Source organism: Manis javanica, chromosome 3, assembly GCF_040802235.1.
Source record: "Manis javanica isolate MJ-LG chromosome 3, MJ_LKY, whole genome shotgun sequence".
Taxonomy (NCBI): domain Eukaryota; kingdom Metazoa; phylum Chordata; class Mammalia; order Pholidota; family Manidae; genus Manis; species Manis javanica.
The window spans coordinates 62,116,213-62,135,641 of NC_133158.1; the positions used below are offsets into that span (position 1 = coordinate 62,116,213).

At 40.8% G+C, this 19,429-nt stretch overlaps 1 long non-coding RNA gene across 1 annotated transcript in view; it reads left to right on the forward strand.

Annotated features, from left to right (window-relative positions):
• The window catches only part of LOC140848159 (uncharacterized), a 165,694-nt gene that overhangs the window by 60,522 nt on the left and 85,743 nt on the right, over nucleotides 1–19,429 (forward strand). Inside the window, exon 2 of the long non-coding RNA XR_012128711.1 lies at nucleotides 2,792–2,898. This is a non-coding gene — a long non-coding RNA (uncharacterized lncRNA). The remainder of the gene's footprint in view (nucleotides 1–2,791; nucleotides 2,899–19,429) is intronic.

Here is a 19,429-nt window from a genome sequence, read left to right on the forward strand (position 1 = left end):
TTGAGAAATACTTGTACACCATGCTCTTCTGCTGCAATGGCCATATTTGAATTTGGGGGACAACATGTTTTGTTTCAGTTGGATTTAGCCCGGGTCTTGGAGGCCCAGCCATACTATTTCCTATGGGTTAACACTGTTTCATAAATGCAAATTAAGAAAAATGTCTATCCATTGCTGTTGTCTAACATAGGGGTGCTGTGAGGCATCATAGTGCGTTGTGAGTGTGGCCCCATTACACTTAGTGTTTGGTGGTGGTAGCCCATGCTGTGATGCTGTGCAAGGCTTCAGAGACATGATAAATGTCCTTTCTTGGGAAAGGTGGCAGCTTTTTCTTAACTGGGCTTAGCAGTTGCCTAGCCTGGCTAGTTCTTGCTTCAGCTCAGTGCATAGTTTATTTTTCTTCTATTATAAATATTATCTGCACAACTCTCTTAGCTTTACTCGTCCCATTTAAAGGTCATTAGGTTTCCCATTAGCAGCTCTGTTGATAGGTTCCTGCAGAGGCCTCAGCGTGGACCTTCTCGCCATGAATCTGAGCTGGGGGAGAACAAGAGAAAGGAGGGTAGGTGGAGACTCCACTTAGTATCTGCTTCTCCAGTTGCAAAACACAAAAACAAGGCTGGAACCAAGTCTCCCTTCTTCAGCAGAGTCAGTGGCAGGCAAAACAAAATTTGTGTATTTATTTCTGTGGCCTCCAATGACAACTTCCATTTATTTTCACTCTTTAAAAAATATATTTTAAATATAAAAACAAGAAAAATATCCAGCTCAGCTGGTCATTTCTTTTGTATCCCCCATCTCTGCCAGTTGCCAGTACTTGATAGTTTTCAGTTGCTGTCTGGCTTTCCTGCAGTTCTAGGTCTCTGATTAATTAAACTGCCTTGGGTGTGGATTCCTAGCTGACCCACCGGTGACGTTGAGTCACAGGGATAAGAGTACATTTTTTTTTTTTACTCAATTTGCCTTTCTTACAAATTCAACAACTTTTGTACTAAATTCCCTACCATGTGTATTTATTAAAAACTATGTTTATGAGGACTATATAAGCAGAATAAAATTTAAAGAAACACAAAACCTAGTATAGTTAGAAATCTTGCTTATTAACTGCATATAGTGGTTAATATCAACCTTAAAAAATCTGTGGCTTTAAAGAAGGAACACTATCACTTGAGAATTTCTGACCTCAAAAGCCCCTTTAAAATCCAGGCACTGCTGTAGGCTGCAGGTGGTCTCACCTCTTCTTTACCAAGACAGTTTCATCATGCTTGACCTGTCTCCTCAATTAACGAAGGAAGTCATTTCCAGACGTTTTTAACTTCTCAGAGTCCTACCATCCTACCTTGCAGTATGGAGGAAAAGGAAAAAGATACCAATTCTATACACTAGCTCCATTTACCTGCTCCACTTCACTATGATTGTACTTTTCTGATTGGGAGAAAATTTGCTTTCTCTGACCGCTTCTTAGATTTAGCTCTCTGCCCTTTCCAGCCAAAGAAAGTCCTAATTTACACAGAATATATGCATTTAGTCATTACCACTAAATGTTACAGCTTCTCATTGAGACTCTCCTAGAGCTGTTCTGTCTGGCTCTGGCACAGCTTGGCTTCTTTTAAGGGGCTTCACTGAAGGTTGAGCCTGTGTCAAGGCCTGCCACCCGATATAATCATTTAGTTAGGAATAGGAGTGATTTTTTCCCTGTGAAGGGAACTGGTCCTCTGGCCTCTGGGCCAGGCCTATCCCACTGACTGAGATCACAGGTATGGATAAAATGAGAGTTCCTGTGCCCAGGATTCTCACCTGGCCGTGGTTGACTAGCTCACTGCACACCTGTGGGCAATACGTGGCTGTTGACTCTATAAAAAGAGCTCCTCCCAGTGCTCTGGGCATGGCATGGTGGCAGGGCTGCAAGGCTGCAGGAGAGCAGAGGCTAGAGTGGTGGCAGCGCTGAGGACAGAGGCCTAGAAGATGGCTGTGCAGGACGACTGTGCAGAGACGCCTGGAGGATGGCTGTATGGGATGGCTGTGTGGACAGAGGGGCCCAGAGGCAGAGACCGGCTTGCTGCCTGCAGACTCGCTCTGAGTGAATGGGATTTTAGTGACTGACCTGCAACCTGGAAATAAAGTTGGGTATAACCCTTTCACCCCAAGAATGTTTTGCTGTCATTTCTTTGGTTACACTGAATCCATAGCAAACTTGCCTGGAGCTGAAACCCATTGGTAAGACACAGGGAACACAACTGTCTGGAGGTTGGCAGTAAGGCAGCCACTGGAGGGAGCAGGGCATGGCCATGGTTCCAGAGTCATTCGAGTAGGTAAGCTGTTTAACTCTTCAGGAAAATTATGTATAAACCCAATAGAAACTTTGTAAACTAACCTCTACTTACTAAGCTCCTTGCAATAACAGAGCTGTCTCTTTTCTCTGTGAAATGTGGGACACTGTCTAGAGTCACGGCAACACCAAATGCTCTAATACACCAACCCCCTCTGCTCCAACTGGTAGCTTCACCACTTCTCAAGAGTTGACTGCAGTTGTTACAAATTTGTTTATACCAATTGTATTTGTTATCATAATTATATAATTTTATTAAATATTGCATAAGTAGATGAGACATTAATGCAAGAGGAAAGGATTTCTATAAAAGCTAAGCTTCTTTGGAAGGATTTGATAAAACAAATTACTAAGAAGAATTGTTATCAAATTAGAGCTGTGCCAAACATCTGTAAGAGATTAGAAAAGTATCACAGAAGTCTAGGAGAATTCTGCATTTGGATTATTTTGTCTCATCTAAAGAAATCAGATGCTGCATTATGGATGTGGTTTATGCAAGAAAGGCAGTAGAGAACTCCTGCCGGCAGACTCATGGGAGGAGCAGCAACCTTGGCCTCACGTTAACATTGGTGAGTAAATGCACATTTATAGGTTTAATTTTGAATAAAATGCTTAACGAACTTTGACTTTTCTGATTAGCTAACAGCTGCCAATCCCTTTTGTACTCACTATTTATGCAGCTCAAGTGTGAAGTAGGTGTGCCTCCCTGTGAGAATTACAGGACATCCCCAGAGCTTCACAGTTGGCCCTGTGGATTTGAGAATTCCTGGGGAGATTCCATGCTCACCTCTGTCTCTGAACTGGTTCTCTGTATTTTGCGTTTTGTGTCATCATTTTCCTTTTGCGTGTTCTCATTGTTCTGTGTATATTTTAGCTCTGGCTATGAAACTCAAGTTTCCTTAATTTCTATAAAAAATTCTTACACAAAACATTTACATGTATAGTAGATTTGATTCAAGTGGGTGAAAGGGAAGGCAGGGAAAACTTTTACACCTTAAGAAGAAAAAGAATTTCAAATTGGAAATCAGATATCTTTGTCAGAGTCCTAAGGTCAGCCTGCAATGGGGGATTTGGCCATTAACCTCACACAGTGCCTCAGACACACATCATATGCCTAGTTTCATCTAACTACTCATTTCTCTTCTCTCTTATGGCTCTTCTCTCCATTCCTGTTGATGTCAAATGCAGAGCAGTTTGGCCAACCCTTTGCTGCCTCATTTTCTGGTAAACCTGGTGGGGTTGCAGTTCCTTCCCTACCTCTTGGGTAGCTTTATATATGGTATATACATCTCAACAGGGGAACAATATTCTAAGAACTGGGTCACCTTTGAAAGTAAAATGAATTTCTCCAGGACAAAAGGCAAAAATTTGGATTGTATTGGACAAACCAGGATCTATAATTTATCAAAGTATTGTCCTCACCACAGTTTTCTCCTTAAGAATCTGGGTGTTAACAGATAAAACATTTTCCATCTCATTACATCTACTCTCCCCTTTTGGTTAAACTCAAACAGCCAGTTCTTCCCTCATTAGGAGAACATGTTATTCACTAAAGCAAAGTATACTCGTTAGTGGCCATTGGGATCTGTGTACTTCACCCTCTCCAAGCTCAGTTTTTCCATCTATGAAATGGGGAATATTTTTGCCTACTGAGGGACTCAAATGAAAAACATAGATGTAAAGCATTTGGGAGGGAATTTAACTGTAGAAATGAAAGGTTTATTGTAATTGCCATTGTTACATATTTTTTTAAATGAAATTAAGCATCAAAAGTTACAGGGGAGTGGGGAATGATCTTGTGCTAAAGTAGCTTTTCTGGGCCTGTGACTCTGAGCATCTTACTGATGCCCTTTATTCTTGCTTAGTGACTTGGTCCTTTGAAATAACTGTACCAATAATCCTAGATCCTGACCTTCAGCCTCCTTATTATTTCTGTCTTGGACCTCTACTCAGCAAATTCATCCAATCACTCTGAATTGTTTGTCCCTGAGTTGGGCTATTGTGATTCTGATAAATGAGAACTAAATTGAAGCCATCAGACTCATTTTCTTTACTCACCTATTTCCAGATGTAGAAGTTAATGGGCTTGGATTGGCTGTTAAACTGAGTCTCATCAAAGGCCATTTTCCCTAAGGGCATTAACTGCAATTTATTGATTGGGTGGAGGCTGGAGGCATTTGGGGTGTGGATTTGTACTATGGCCTATGAAAATGGCTGGAGCAGGAATCCAAGCTTGTCACCCAAGTGTTCAAATTGAATAGGAACACTGTGACTTAAGATTCAGAAGCCAGGTAGGCTGACAAAATGAGTAGTTAAAAAAATGTCTCATCTTATTACAAAGAGGTAAGTAACTCTTTCTTTTCTCTGAAAGGAAGAATATGGACCATTTTTTATGTGCTGAGTTCTACTAAAATTGGGGCCCTTCTTAGTTCTTCATTGTCCCCTGCAGTCAGTGATGCTACTTATATTACCTCTATCTGCTCTTTCTATTTCCTCTCCTGTTTGGAATCTACTGTGCTCATGGTTTTTGCCTCCTCCACTCCAACCAAACTGTTCATATAATGGCCACCAGTGCCCTTCTCCTTGCTAAAAAATGGATGTTAATCCTCAGCTCTGATTCTAGTTGCATTTAACAAGTTGGGTTATATTCTTTTACTTGAAGTAATTTCTTCTCTTGGCTACCAGGACTCACTTTTGGTTTCCTCACATCTCAAGGGCAGCTCCATCTCAGTCCTTTTGACTGGACTGTCCTGATCTTGACCTCTAAATATTGGGCTCTCTAGGACTCAGTCCTTGGATATATTCCCTATTCTGCCTGTGCTCATGGCCATGCAGACTCATGGATTTAAGTACTTTGTCTGCTGAAGACTCCCAGATTTATACCTTAGGACTGAAACCCTCTCATGGACTTGAAATGCATATAGTTATGTGCTTACCTAACTCTCCACTTAAATTCCTAATAGATATGTCTCATACTGAACTTTTCTTTTCCCCCAAACATGTTTGTAGCTCTGGGCCAAAGGGTGTTTCAGCACTGGGCAAGTTCACTCTGGATTAGGTGAGACCAAGAAATGACAATGGAATGTTGTGGGTAAAAAGGGGCTGATACCAAACTTTATTCTCATGATGGTAGGTCAGATGCTAGAGTCCCATATGCCTCCAGGACAATCTGCAAGTAGCAAGTCCATCTCAGATGCTGCTTCTGCTCTCCTCTGCCCTTAGCATCAGGTGGAGCTCTGTTTATAGCAACACAGGCAATGATGGCTTATCAGCAAGGGGTATGCAAGCATGCGCCTGCACAGTAGGCTAAGTGTTACATCATTGCGCATACACAGGAAGTAAATTAGGATCAGGTGAGGATTCTGTCCATGGAACTTCCATTTTCCCTACAGTGTTCTTTGTGGTCTTTCCTTATCATGTGGGGTCACTCCATTTCGGTTTCTTGGGCCCCTGATTTCATTTCTAACCTACCTTTTTATTTCATATTCTCCTTTCAGAGTGTTAGCATAGTTTATTTGTTTTATCTAGAATCTGACCACATCTTACCACCTCTCCTGCCATCACTGAGTCCCAGATACCATCGCCTTTCACTGGTTTATTTCAGTATCCTTTCTGAATGGTCTCCCTGCTGCTGCCCTGACTTTCCACAGTGGAGTTTTAATGTAGTAGCTGGAGTGACCCTTTAAAAACCAAACTCACTTTGAATGGATCCATATTTCATTCAGAGTAACAGCCAGAGTTCTAAAACCTCTTACTATAAGTATAAGGCTCTTTATACCTGTTTCTGAGCTAATGTCCTAAGATTCTCCTTTCATTATATGTTGTGAGTGAACCACGGTGGCTTCTAAAACCCTAGCCACATTCCTGCCTCACAAGATTTTCACTAGACTATCTCTTCTTGAAAACCTGACCTTTTGTCACTGAATTCTAGTATCTTTGAACACTGACTCTGGACATGGCATTGTGCCCTCCTACCCTCAACTTTCTTTGTTGGAAATTAAATATTTGTTTTTGTGAGTTTTGAAGACCTTTATATTTTAATGATATAAAATTATTCCATAGCTATGGTTTCCTAAGGATAAGTGTAGATCAAGTCCTCAATCATTGGGAGCCATAGTTAGTTGCAAGTGAGTTCTGAAGAGGCCAGCCAGCAAAATCAAGATCTCAGAAGGCAAGTTAAGGGAAACTTCAAACTATGGAAGCTGTTGAATAGAATTTGCCTCCAGTCATTTGATTGAAGGAAAGGATTCAGTGCCTATCCCTTCTTCATTTTTCTAAACATGTAGCAGACTGGCTTCTTCTATCCAGAGCAAACACCACAAACCACTTCTCAACCTATTAAAAAGTGATAACGTATTATTTAAATATATCTTACCCTGCTTTCAAATGTGACACATTTAAAATACATTTGAAATACAAGTGAATTATTCATTTACCAAAGAGCAGACTTTTACTAAAATAGTTCAGGATAAAAAGCAGCATATGAAATTATCTGATTGTCACCTACTTGCATTCTAACAACCATATGTACTCTCCCATTCATTTTCGATATTTTCAGTCCTCAGGCTGAAAGGTCTCAAATAGCATTCTGAGACTTGAGAATTTTGAGGTCTTTGATTAAATCTACACCTACTGGTGATCCAACTGCTGATGGTTCCATATCTGGAAACTTTCGGAGAAGAATTTTGCATGTTTGGGCAGCCAACACTTTCTGAAATTTTGATAAAGTGCAGATTAAATTATTTAGAATTTGCAAAGTACAAATTAAAATATGTGCTTTAAGATAGCTTTCTGTCTTTCTGACTCTCTCCAATTTTCTACCCTTCTGTTTGGAATATTGCCTTAGATGCTTTATTAGTTTAACCAATGTTAGAAACCATCTAAGGAAGTAGCCAGTCAGTGAAAATTTGAATATTTTGAATGGAAGCTCCTATTTCCTCAGATGTAGGATCACAGACCCTAAAGTTTGGAAGGAACCTTAAAGTTTCATCCAGAATAGAGCAGTTACATTAGAATCATCTGGAGAGTGTTTTGAAATACTGATGCCCTAGACCAGTTGAAACCAAGTTTCTAAGGATTATGCCTAGGTATCTATATTAAAACAAAAACAGAAACAAAACCTTCAGTATATTAAAACAAAACCCTGACTGTATTAACTCTAGGTATATTAAAACCATAACTGTATTAAAACAAAACCCTCTGTGCAGCCAAGAATGAGAACCATGTTCTAGGTAAACCCACATGATGCTTAAATATCCTCTGCATCGTGTCTGCTTAAAACTTGGCTGACTAATAGTTACCAAAGGGAAAGGGACTGGGGAGGATGGGTGGGAATGGGAAGGGAGGGACAAAGGCAGGGAAAAAGAAAGGGGGCATTACGATTAGCATGTATAGTGTGTGTGGGGCATGGGGAGGGCTGTGCAACACAGAGAAGACAAGCAGTGATTTTACAGCATCTTATTACACTGATGAACAGTGACTGTGAAGGGGTATGTGGGGGGGACTTGGTAAAGGGAGGAGTCTAGTAAACATAACGTTCTTCATGTAATTGTAGATTAATGATACCAAAAAAAAAAAAAAACCTTGGGTGATGTCTGCGAGATACTTCCAAGGACTGAGTAAGTGCTCACTCTCTCTAAAGAAGAGCTCTACAGGAAGTGCTTCCTTATAGTCACATAAAAGCTATCTCCTCATACCTTCTATTTATTGTTCCCAATTCTGTCATTTGGGACCACAAAGTACAAGCCTCACCTTTCCACATGGCAGTTCTTTGAAAATTTGAAGACAATTATCATTCATTCACTTTTTTAAATCAAATATTTATTGAGTATCTATTATAGGCCCAGACCTGCCCTAGATCCCCAACAAATAAACTGCAATCATGGCTCTCATAATGCTCACCGTCTAGTGGGGAAGACGGAAAAAACCCATGGCATTGGTACGGTTCACCAATGCATTGTTACCCTCCTGTCTCCCACCCTGTGTGACACCCCATGTTAACTCTTTATGCAAACAGCTCAATTCCTTCAACTTGTCTTCAGATGACATTGTTTTAAGGACTTCCATCTACTGAGGTTTAATCACTTCAGGTTGCCTACATTCCAAATAAAATATGGCTCCCTGGCTGGATTACCGATGTCAATTGGTCTGAATATACTGAGGAAAGAGAGAGACTGCCATCTACTTCTTCCTCCTTCCAGATGATACCCTGCTGGCTCATCATGAACTGGCAGACAGCTTTAGCTATGAGGACTTCACATATCCAGGGCTGTTTGTAATGAGCACATCTGGCCTTTGAGTGGACAGGAGGGCAGGGGCAAAGCAAGGAGTCAAGGCTGATGATATCGAAGAAAGGGGCTGGGGTTGTTTGACTTCCTCCTCTCTTGTCTACTTTCTCCCCAGGCTTAGCGTTGGCTCTCTGAGGTCACATGTGGACATTCTGAGAATTGGCCACTTATGTCACTGCTCCTAAAGGGCCATCGATGGGCTTATATAGGGGTGAACATTTTTCCCAAATGACCTAGACTTAAAAGGTAGATGATGAGGAGCAACAGTTTGCTAAAACGCTTGCATAACCAGATTTTCATCTATATACTAATTAATACTGTTTTTCTAGTGGTCACTTGTGGTTGCAAACTGGTCAATTCCATTTTTTCAGCTCCCTTGTTTTCTGTGCTCTAAGCTTGATGAGGCAGTGCATATGTTAATTTCTAGTACTACTTTATGGTTTTATGGTAACTCCTAAATCAGTGAACTCTAATTTTTATATGATTCATCTTTTATACACTGAAGAATGTCATGGTTATCATGGACCAGTAGGAACCCCCATCAACTGACACTTTCAGTGTCTGCCCCAAACACTTTTTGTTTGCTAATTAGCATCTCAAGAAGAAACACTGCTATATATTTGAATTTTTACATTCTCATTTAATGAAATGTTTTACAGATATTTATAACAACAAATTCTGCTCTGCTAAAATGAAAATGGGTATACTGAGGATAGAGCAAAGGCTGTAACATCACCATCAGTGTCAGTAAGCGTTCACTGAGGGAATGTGACATAATTGGTTCAGTTTAAAACCAATTTGGATTCTCATATGGGGAAGATTTCAGTAAGACTTTGTTGGGGAGGAATAAATTTCCTCTATCCCTTGAGGTTCTTCTATCTGATCTAAGAATCAAATTGGCATGAGACAGATTAACTGGAGAAGAAAACAAAGTTTAATTATGTACAAGAAGCCATAGACATGGGTTCCAAAGACAGGGAGAGTGAGGTTCATATGTCATCCTGAACCAAGGAGAAAGTGATGGGGTCTGAGACTCCAAAGGAAAAGGGAAGCAACTCTCACAGGAATATGAAACGAGTAAATGTTTGATAAACAAATGTTTGCTTGGCTGCACAGAAACGATGGGGGAAGAACAGAGAGGAATTGTAGCCATAGACTTAGCCACATCCTTCTCTGTCTATCACACCTAGTTTCCATTACAATGTAGTTGTCTAACCATAGCTCTCCTTCTGGAGCTTGTCCTCTGTCTAAATTGTTTTTATGCAGTTGGAGTGTGAGAGGTCAAAGCTTCTTTCTGAGACTTTTGGGCCTTGATTATTCTCAACTCTGCAATGATCTGCGTGTCACCCTGGCACATCTTGGGGATGCCTACCTTTGTTCCCTGCAGCTTCCTCATTGTTGGTGCCTTCTCAGTGTCTTTTCAATAAGAGCAGGGAGATGCCATCCACAAGGCCATAGGAAAGCATGGTGCATACCCGTGTCTCAACATACAATGTGTGCTAGGTCAGCAAACATTCAGGACAGATCCTATTGAACAAAGTGAATGTTGAGTTCAAAAATCTGAGTGGGAGTGGAACAATAAGGATGGGGCTTGGTGTTTTATTAGGCCATCTTAAGAGCATTCAATCTGCCTGCCTCTGGGCACAATATTCAAGATTCTGGGGTTACATTTGCAGATGTACATATGGGACGAGTTTGAAAATGGGCTTTCATCTACCTACCCAATTCTCTTGCCCATCCTCCATGGTAGAGTTCCAAGTACTCAGCTCTTCAAGGAGCAAACTTGTGCCAGTACCAGTGGCCTGTTTGATCCTCCTCACCCATATCTTCTCTGCAGCACTTGACTCCATTGACAACTCAGATCTGGGAAGTCCTTCTGTAGTGCTGTCTACTTCACACTGTCCTGGTCTGTCGGGGCCTTCTGGCCCATCCTTCTCTCATCCCCCCAGCCCTTGTCATTCCTTGAGATTCAATATTTGGTTCTCTGATATGTGTAATTTTTCATTTGTCTCAGGATTTAACTTCCACTTAAGTGATAATATGTTCCAAGTCTTCATTTTCAGCCCTGGAGCACGACATACATTGTCAATTATCTGTTAAAGTCAAATGTCATTGTAATTATTATTCTTATTATCTTTACATAAATCTACCCGCATTTGCTGCTGTCAACTATTGTCAATACTTGAAATCACAAACACTTCATTTTTTTTCCCTTTCTTGATCTCCCTATTTCTTCAGTGGTACTTTTGCTTTCCCAGCCATCCAAGTATATTGGCTTTCTTTTTTCTCCCCAGCAAATATAAATATTACCTATATTTCAGACAGTGTTCTAGGCACCGAATAGATTATGGATTAAAAGATATGAAGATATGTTCCTGCCTTAGTGGAGTTTGCAACACAGTGAGAGAGTTAGACATTAACCATATAATCAAAAAAATACACCTTACTGACATATATGAGAGGAGCAACAGAAGAAAAGTCCAGAAAGCCATGAGAGTGTGTAACAAGGGACCTGACAGGCTGGGAGGTGAGGGAAGTCTTCTCTGCAGAAGTGCTGCTTGATCTGAGAGCTGCTGGTGACTCAGGGTGGAAGAGGGACATTGCAGGCATAAAACCAGCATCTGTGCAAGTCTTGGTTGTGGGGGTGCAGTCGGAGGTAACCCCAGATGAAAGCAACACAGAAAACAATGTAGTAGAAAAGTGATATGAAGGGAGCATAGCAGCAAAGGGTGAGGCTGAGTCTGTTCATGAGGCCATGAGGCCATGTTAAGGATTTTGGTCCTTATCCTAAGAATTATTGCAGCATGGTGAGTAAAGAAATAACATGACCACATTTGTATTTTTAGATAATCATGTTCTGTGGGGAAGAGAATGGATTGGCAGGGCATGGGCAAAAACGGACATAGGGACACTGGTCTGGAGGTTATTGCAATAGTGCAGATAAGGATGAGGGTAGTGGTTGAGGCAATGGAGAGAAAATGCTGGCTCTGGGACACGAATCCAAACCTCAGAATCTCTACATCTGAACATACTTCATACTCAACTAGCCAACACATTCCATGAAAGTTTCCTGTGAAATACCTTCTGTATCTGTATTTTTCTTTGCATTCCTGTTCTTGCCACCTAATTCCAGAGTTATAAACTCATGTCTGGATCATAGCTATCTCCTCTTAGGGCTTGCTTACCAAGAACTGTTATTCCTCTGCCCCTTGGTTCCCCATTTTAAACAGGGTCTCAGGGGTTCCAGTGACTTGTCGCCATCTCAGGATTTGCATCAGCAGTGCTGAGACTGGCTTCTAGGGTAAAAAGTGTGAACTTCTGTGTCTTAATAAGGCCATTGTTCCAAATACAAGTAAGCTCCATTGTCTCGTGCACTTGAAAAATATATAGATTCCAAGACTCAAATCCAGAGGTTTTGATTCAGCAATTTTGGATGGAACCCAGGAGTCTGTATTTGATGTGGCTCAGATTTCTACAGATCAGGCTGACATGGTTTGCTGTAAGGTACCACTTATCTGCATTTCACTTTGCATTGAAGAGGACGATCGTTTTCTAGGTCTAGTCTCTGTCTTCTCTGTGCTGTCTTCCCCACTCTCCTTCCTCCTCTAACTAAACAACCTTTCTCTCCTAAATCTTTGACTTTAAGGCCTTGTAATAGTTTTTCTTCCCCCTAAGGAATCTCTGATGTCTTCTTGGCAGGCTTAGCCACCTGTGATAGGATGTGCCATGCCATAGAGAACTGCTTCCTGGATGGCTGAGTGACAGGGAGGAATTCCTGAGATTCATTATAAAGCAAGCCTTATATGTGCAAAGTTGAGGTGTTGGGTAGAGCAAGAGAGGAAAGTCAGCAGCAAGAAAATAATCTGTTTGAGTATATAGCCCTGCTTCATGTATCTGTCAATTAGATTTGCTTCCTTTTGGTCTTTAGATAAAAAAAAAATTTCAAATAAACATGACTGTGGTGCATCTGTTTTAATGTTTCTAATCTTCTGACTACTAGAGCAAAAAATTAATACCTTCCTCCGTAACAGTAAAAACTTAGATGCCAAGGGAAGGAGGGAGATGAAGAGCAAATGCAGTGTATCTCTGGGTGGGGGAATTGTGCGTATGTGTGACTTCATATATATGTGTGATTAGCATCAATTTAATATTTTTTATGGTACTGTAGCAATAGATCATGTTAGATATGTGGAAAAATATCAAAATTGGATCCCTGACCTAATATACTTAACTTTATAGGTATAAGTGCATTATCAGATATATCCATGAGCCAAAGAAATAACATGAAGGGAAGTTTACGTGGTGTGCAAATATGGATTCATTACTTTTTAATATTCTCTAATGTCTATTCTTAGAACCACAGGTCTTTCCAAATGTCCTTTAATATCATCTGTAGTCAGTATACTGACAAATGATTATGGAGCTGGGGCAGGTAGCAAGAGAACACTTATTTGCATTTCCTAAAATTGAGTCACTGAAACCCAAAAAGAGAGGAGCACAGATGAATTATACATTTATATTGTAGTGTGTGTGTGCGTGTAGGTGCTGAAATGGGGGAGGAGGTGAAACTGGGAGGAGGCGGGAGAATGACTTGCTTCCAGTCATGGCGCAGAGAAGATAAATCAACACAGAAGATAAAAAAAATGCAGAACCTTTTCTCATTCACCTCGCTTCCTGGTGGTGTCTTTGAAAGTGTGGCAGCAGTGGGCCATGTCAGGCCACCTGTGCAGTCAGCAAATTGCTCATGGTTTTTAAAGGGCTCCTTTATTAATTTCCTCAAGCAGCTCTTTGGGAAATCAGATGCTTGCTTTGGAATGTCCACTGTATTTTCACGTTTCTTGAGGCATTATTATATTTTCTTTTGTTTTAAGGTTAATGAGGATTTTTTTATCCCCATAATCGACATTAAGGTTCTTCTTAATGGGAAACTGGCTTCCTTACTTTTGTGTCAGTCAGAATGCATCGTCTAGTGGCAGACAGAGTCCGTAGTTGTGAAGTTCTGGGGTATCAGTCACACTGTTGTGCTGGGAGAAGAGATTAATGTGGGCTACGTTGTGAGTAGTGCCCCCCTGAAGTTGTATAATAAGGTAGTAGATACTCAATAGAACATAAAAGTTAATGAATAAGCAACCGACTGAGTGAATGCCTTTCTTTTTGTTTTTCAGAGGCAGTTTGCATAGTTTATATTGAGTCTAGGTGAAATACAAATATATAGTCTCTGGATTGAGAGATTAGGTTTCAGTCCTGGCGCCCTTGCTTGCTTACTAATGTGATTTGGGAAAATTGCTTAATTTCTTTGAACCTCAATTTGCCTGTCTGTAAAATAGGGAAATCAATACCTACACCATAGATAGGTAAAGAGAATTATTTGTAATATATATAAAAAGCACCGAATACAGTCCCTGGTATAGAGTAGATAATGAAATATTAACTATTTCAACCCCACTTTAATTATATTAGTAGCAGTGAGTGAAGAAAGTAAAGCATGAACATAGGAATGAGCTAAATGTGTAGCTGGTAAAGGAAGGGCTTGTGTGTCTTCTTCATATGTGCAGCTTCCAGTCTGTGCCTATCATAGGAATAAACAGGACATGAATCTCATCATTTAAGTTACTAGTTTGAGCTTATAATATATTTCTTTGTTGAAACAATAAAAAATTAGTTGAGAATTATGGGTTCTTTATTACGCACTGTGAAGGACGTGCATTTTATAATGCATTCACTTTGGCCTGTGGCTATATAACTGGAAAAAAATACACAGTGGGTCTCTGCTATTATATTCTGGGTGTTCCACCCAGGTATGAATGAAAGAACAGGCCCATTTCTGGCTGGCCTAGATTCCTCCTCTAGGTTCTTTTGATTCTCTACCATGTTCCACTTTCTTTTCTACTGTAATAAATTACTTATCAAGCTTGCAAACCTGCTCTGTAGAATTTACCAGACTTACTCCTTTTTCATTATTATTGCCTCCTTCTTGCTGCTTTTTTTCATTATTTGTGCTTTTGCTCTTTCCATGCATTTATTAACTGAATTAGCACATTTCCAATGTTTGTTCACATTTAATGAGGTATTGGTATTTTGACGGTAGAAATGAAGAAGTGATACCCATGGGTGAGAATTGTATTGAACTTCAATGTATTTTCTTTTCCAAGATGTGTAATTCACAAAGTTATAATATATTGTGCAACACAAAGTGATGCATGCCCCTACAGTATCTGATATTTTATGACTAAAAATATGACATGAAAGTTCCGTAGACAAACTGGCTATATCCTAAAGAGTTCAAATTTAAGAAAAAGAAAAATCACAAAACCCTTCAAATATATTAAAAAATTATTAGAAATACAAAATTAAATTGGAAGTGCCTCTGGATTAATTGGATTAAGTAGTTTTAGTCAAGGTTCTTGTGGTGCAAATCACAGAAGCCTACCCAAACTGGCTGGAGCAGAAAGAGGGGATTCATTGTCAGGATACATGGGTGTGCCTGAGTTCCTAAGGTAAGAAAATGGGCCTTTTGTCTGGAGCTAGGAACCCATCAGAACTTAAGCACAGACACGCTTTAAATCCAAGGTCTCTCTCTACTTCATTTCTCACTTGCTGTAGTCATTACTTGTGCTTCTTTCTGCCCAGTTGAAGTTGGCTGTCCCGTGAGGGCAAACTCAATTTTGTGAACCAAGTCAAGAGTTCAGACTCCCCAGCATCTCTGAATCCCACGTCCAGATTCCTAGGAGAAAGAATGTGATTGGTCTGGGATGCGGGAGTCCTATGGTAAATACATGGCTGTCTGGAGACCTGAATTGGATGGGATGGGATTGGGAGAGAAATTCTCAGTGAAGTGGGTTTTTAGGACATGCATTGTCTACTACACACTATGTTGCAGATCCTTTTACAGTGTCACATAGAAAGCCAGTTTAATGTGGACACAAAGCAGTTGTAGATGAAGTATTGTATGACATTTGCTTACTGTTAAAAGGCTGAACCCGTATATATGCATTCCAAAGTGACCTATTAAATAAACTTTCTGTAGAATTTAAGCCCAACTAATATTCATCTGAAATAAGTTGGAAATTATTGAGATGTTGCATATATTTGATTTTGTATTTATTTTCCTGTCTTTGGGCATGGATTAGATAATGTTTAATCATCGTTTTATACAGTGGTATCCTTTACTTGATTACTCAAAAATGTTTATTATTTCATTGATAGTTTTCTTTTCTCCTCCTTTGTTCCATTTTCTCATCTACTTCACTCTTATCCTATTCTTTTTCTCTTCCTTCCTTCCTCTCTTTTTCTTCACTTTCTTTCTCCTGAGGAATGGAAAGATGGGTATGGGGGTTGTAGCATGGGGAAGAGAGGAAAAATTGAGCAGTGACAAGTTTGAAAGTAGCAAAATTATTTTAGTAATTCACTGCCTTGGAAGGATACATATTGATGTATAATTTATACACAAATGCAAATAGTCATGTAAATTGGGTGCGTATTTTAGCTCTTAGAAAATGACTGCCCACATGTTGCCGTGCAGTCCTTCCTAAGCTTCGGCTTCTGACGGCTGTGTTAGAGTCGCTAGGAGTCAGAATGAGGAGGATGTGGTAAAGCTTATCATGAAATGTGCAGCCTTTATGTTCCCATAACATGACCAAGGCCTGTGAAAGGGACGAAAGGAGAGTGGAAAGAAGATGGAAAGATGGACAAGAACAGTAGGGGTGATGGGGAGAGCAAGCAAGGGAAAGAGAAAGGGCACTGGGCAGGCGGGGTGTGTGTGGGTAGCCATCCAGAGGGCATTTACTTGGCCAGGAGAAGGGCCACTGCTGCCACACCCAGTGTCTGTATAATTCAGGGGACATCATCTCCTTTCAGTGATGTGGCTGCAGAGGAGTGCCTTCCTCATTGGGCTGGGCACATCTGGGCAGGACAAACTTACATAATGTCATGCAGCATCCTTAGGGGTGAGAGATATGAGAACTGGGCCAGGATGCAAGTCTTAGGTTTGTAAAGAGCCCCTCCCACTCATGAGCCTCAGGTGAGTTCCCCTGGCTGTGCTGCGGGGGCTGTGTCTGCCAGGGTTACATTTTGGGGTGTTATTGCTTGGTGACCCTGGAGCAGGGAAGGTCAATAGGAGACTAATCAGAGGGGTCAAGGACTAGAGTGTGGGCCACGCCTCCAAGTACAAGTGGTATGGGAGCGTGTGTGGCTGCTGGCAGCAGGAGGCCTTGGGGTGGGGAAGGCCAAAGGCACCTGTTTTATTAGTGCATTAGGTACTGGTGGGTGATGAATTCCAGCTGCTAGGACAGGACCTCCTGGCTTCATTTCACCCTCAGGTGGAGTAAGAAGAGCACTTAGGTAGCTAAGACCCACTGCAGAGGAAGGCAGTTACTTAGCTAGTAGGGGTAGAGATGGGATTCAAATTTAGGCCTGTCTGGCTGCAAAGCCCATGTACTGCATATCCTGCCTCAGCACCTCTGTCACCTCTGTGACCCTTCCTATGGGCAATGCTGACAACTTCCAGCTTTTAGCCAATGTGCTGCACAACTCTTATAAACACACGATTCCTGCTCCTAGAGGAACCTCAGGATGAAAGTTGTTGCTGCAAATATAAGGACATACAGATTGCCATAGGAGATAAGACCTGTGAATCTGGGCTTCAGATTTCCTGAAGCAAAAATCATGTGTGACACATAGTCTAACAGAAGAATTTCAATGCTGTGAGTTCAGACTGGGGGATGTAGATAGGAGGGGAAGTATCCAAACTTAAGGGATTTTGAAGGTTTAGGGAAGAACACCAGAGAGTGTTTGAAATAAGAATTATTCTGGAAACATTTGAATATAAGTTCATACTGCCTATGGAAACCCATATAGTAGGTATAGCATATTGAACAGGTCCTGTGGGGCAACAAAGGATGTATTTAGAATAGGTAGCATGTTTTTGCCCTCATGTGCACGTGGTAAGGAACTACCTCAAGCAATTTTGGTAAGGTAGTAACTTAGGAGTATATAGAGTTGAGAGCTGGCAGCTGGAAGAATTACTAGACAGATCCTTGTGGGACCAATTAGGGCATAAGGGAGACAGGAAGCAACTCAATGCTAAGCATAGACAAAGCCATAAAGAAAAAACGTGACAGTGAACTACACATTAAAGAAATTAGATTCTCTTTCCTCCTTATACTATGAGAGAGCACTTTTGTTGAGTAATACATGCTTTCTTGAGATTTAGTTCTTGAATGTTCAGGGTTCTCTCTCACCTCTGTACCTTCAGATCATGGCTTCTTCTAACTGGAATGAGGATTCCATGCTTGTCTTATTACAGAACATCTCTTCTCCTTGAAGGCCCAGTTTACAGGTCTTCTCCTCATTGAAACCTTTACTGATTTTCTCCTTCCCAATTCCACCATGGCAGAGTCGGTCACTCAGCATTTTAACAGCAAATATTCATTGTGGGCCTAAAGTAAGTGGGACTCCATGCTAGGCACTGGGGATGAAATAGCAAAGAAAACAGCCTAGTCTGTATTCTTGTGAAGCTACCCCCTCTTGCTGTTACTGTGATTTTTTAAAAATATGTGCTGCTATTATTTATAATACTTACACATTGTTTTGAAGTTATTTATTTCTGTGTTTCTGTCCCCTGTTAGACTGGGTCCTTGAGGGCAAGCACTATGTCTTAATCAAGTTTTTATCCTCAGTACCTACCAGAGTACCTGGAATATAATAGTAACTATACATGTATATGTATAATGAATGAACACTCCTCATGTTTTTACGTATTATAAATTTGCAGACTTTGAGCATGTTCTCATTCATCCTTCATTTTCCAACATTTCTATTTTCATGAAGAAGGGCCTCCCAGAGGAACTGTTTAGTCCCTCCATACAGACTTTTTTGAGATCTAATATCTCTCTTGAGGAGACCAACCAAAACTGGGGCAGACTGATTGTGGTAGGTGACATTCAGATGACTTAGTTTTATTTTACATGGCCAGTAACTGAAACTTATATGTACAGAAGTATGCATTATTGGGAATTGTTTAATTTTTCATCATAGGATTCCTTTATCTTGCAAGTTCTTCTAGTACATTTGAAATATGATTCATTTTACACAACATTGATTTACAAATTGCTTTATCAGCAATATATTGTTTGAAATATAACAGCAATATGTGGAAGCAGGATAAATAAGTTCATTAAGAACAGGGAACATAAAACTTTAATCGATAGACATAACAAATAAAATGTACTTTAATACTCTGGCCAGGTAAATGGTAGGGTGTGGGACTGATGAAAATGGGTGGTTATTTGTGATGGGGGGGCGAGGAAGGGGTGCAAAGGGAGAAAGGAACGATGAAGAAAAGGAGTAACAGGCAATGGGAGAGAGGGAGTGGGGTAAAGCAGGCATGAGAGGAGAGAAGAATAATGGGGAGAGCAGGAGTAGAGAAGTCCAAGAAGGATCAGCAAGAGAGACGCAGGACAGAGAGAACTGGGGGACATTGGCATAGAGGTAAACAAAACTGAGGCAGGTAGAAAAGGCAGAGGGAGAGAGAGGCAAAAGGAGAGAGGGCCTGGGGCTAAGCGTGTGTCCACTTGTTAGGCAAAGCTCTGCACTCGAAGGATCAGCTTGGAACTAACATGAGGCTGATGGGGTTAATGAATTCCTTCCATTCATCCATTCAGTGGACCTTTATGAACCATGAACCGAGTGCTGCCCTGTGGTAGGTGTGGGGTGCACTGGTGACAGAAGCATGTGATCCCTGCCCTTTCAGAGTTAGTGATTTGGGTAGTGATGTAGATGCTCTCTAGCTGCTGATTCCTCAGCCACAGTCATA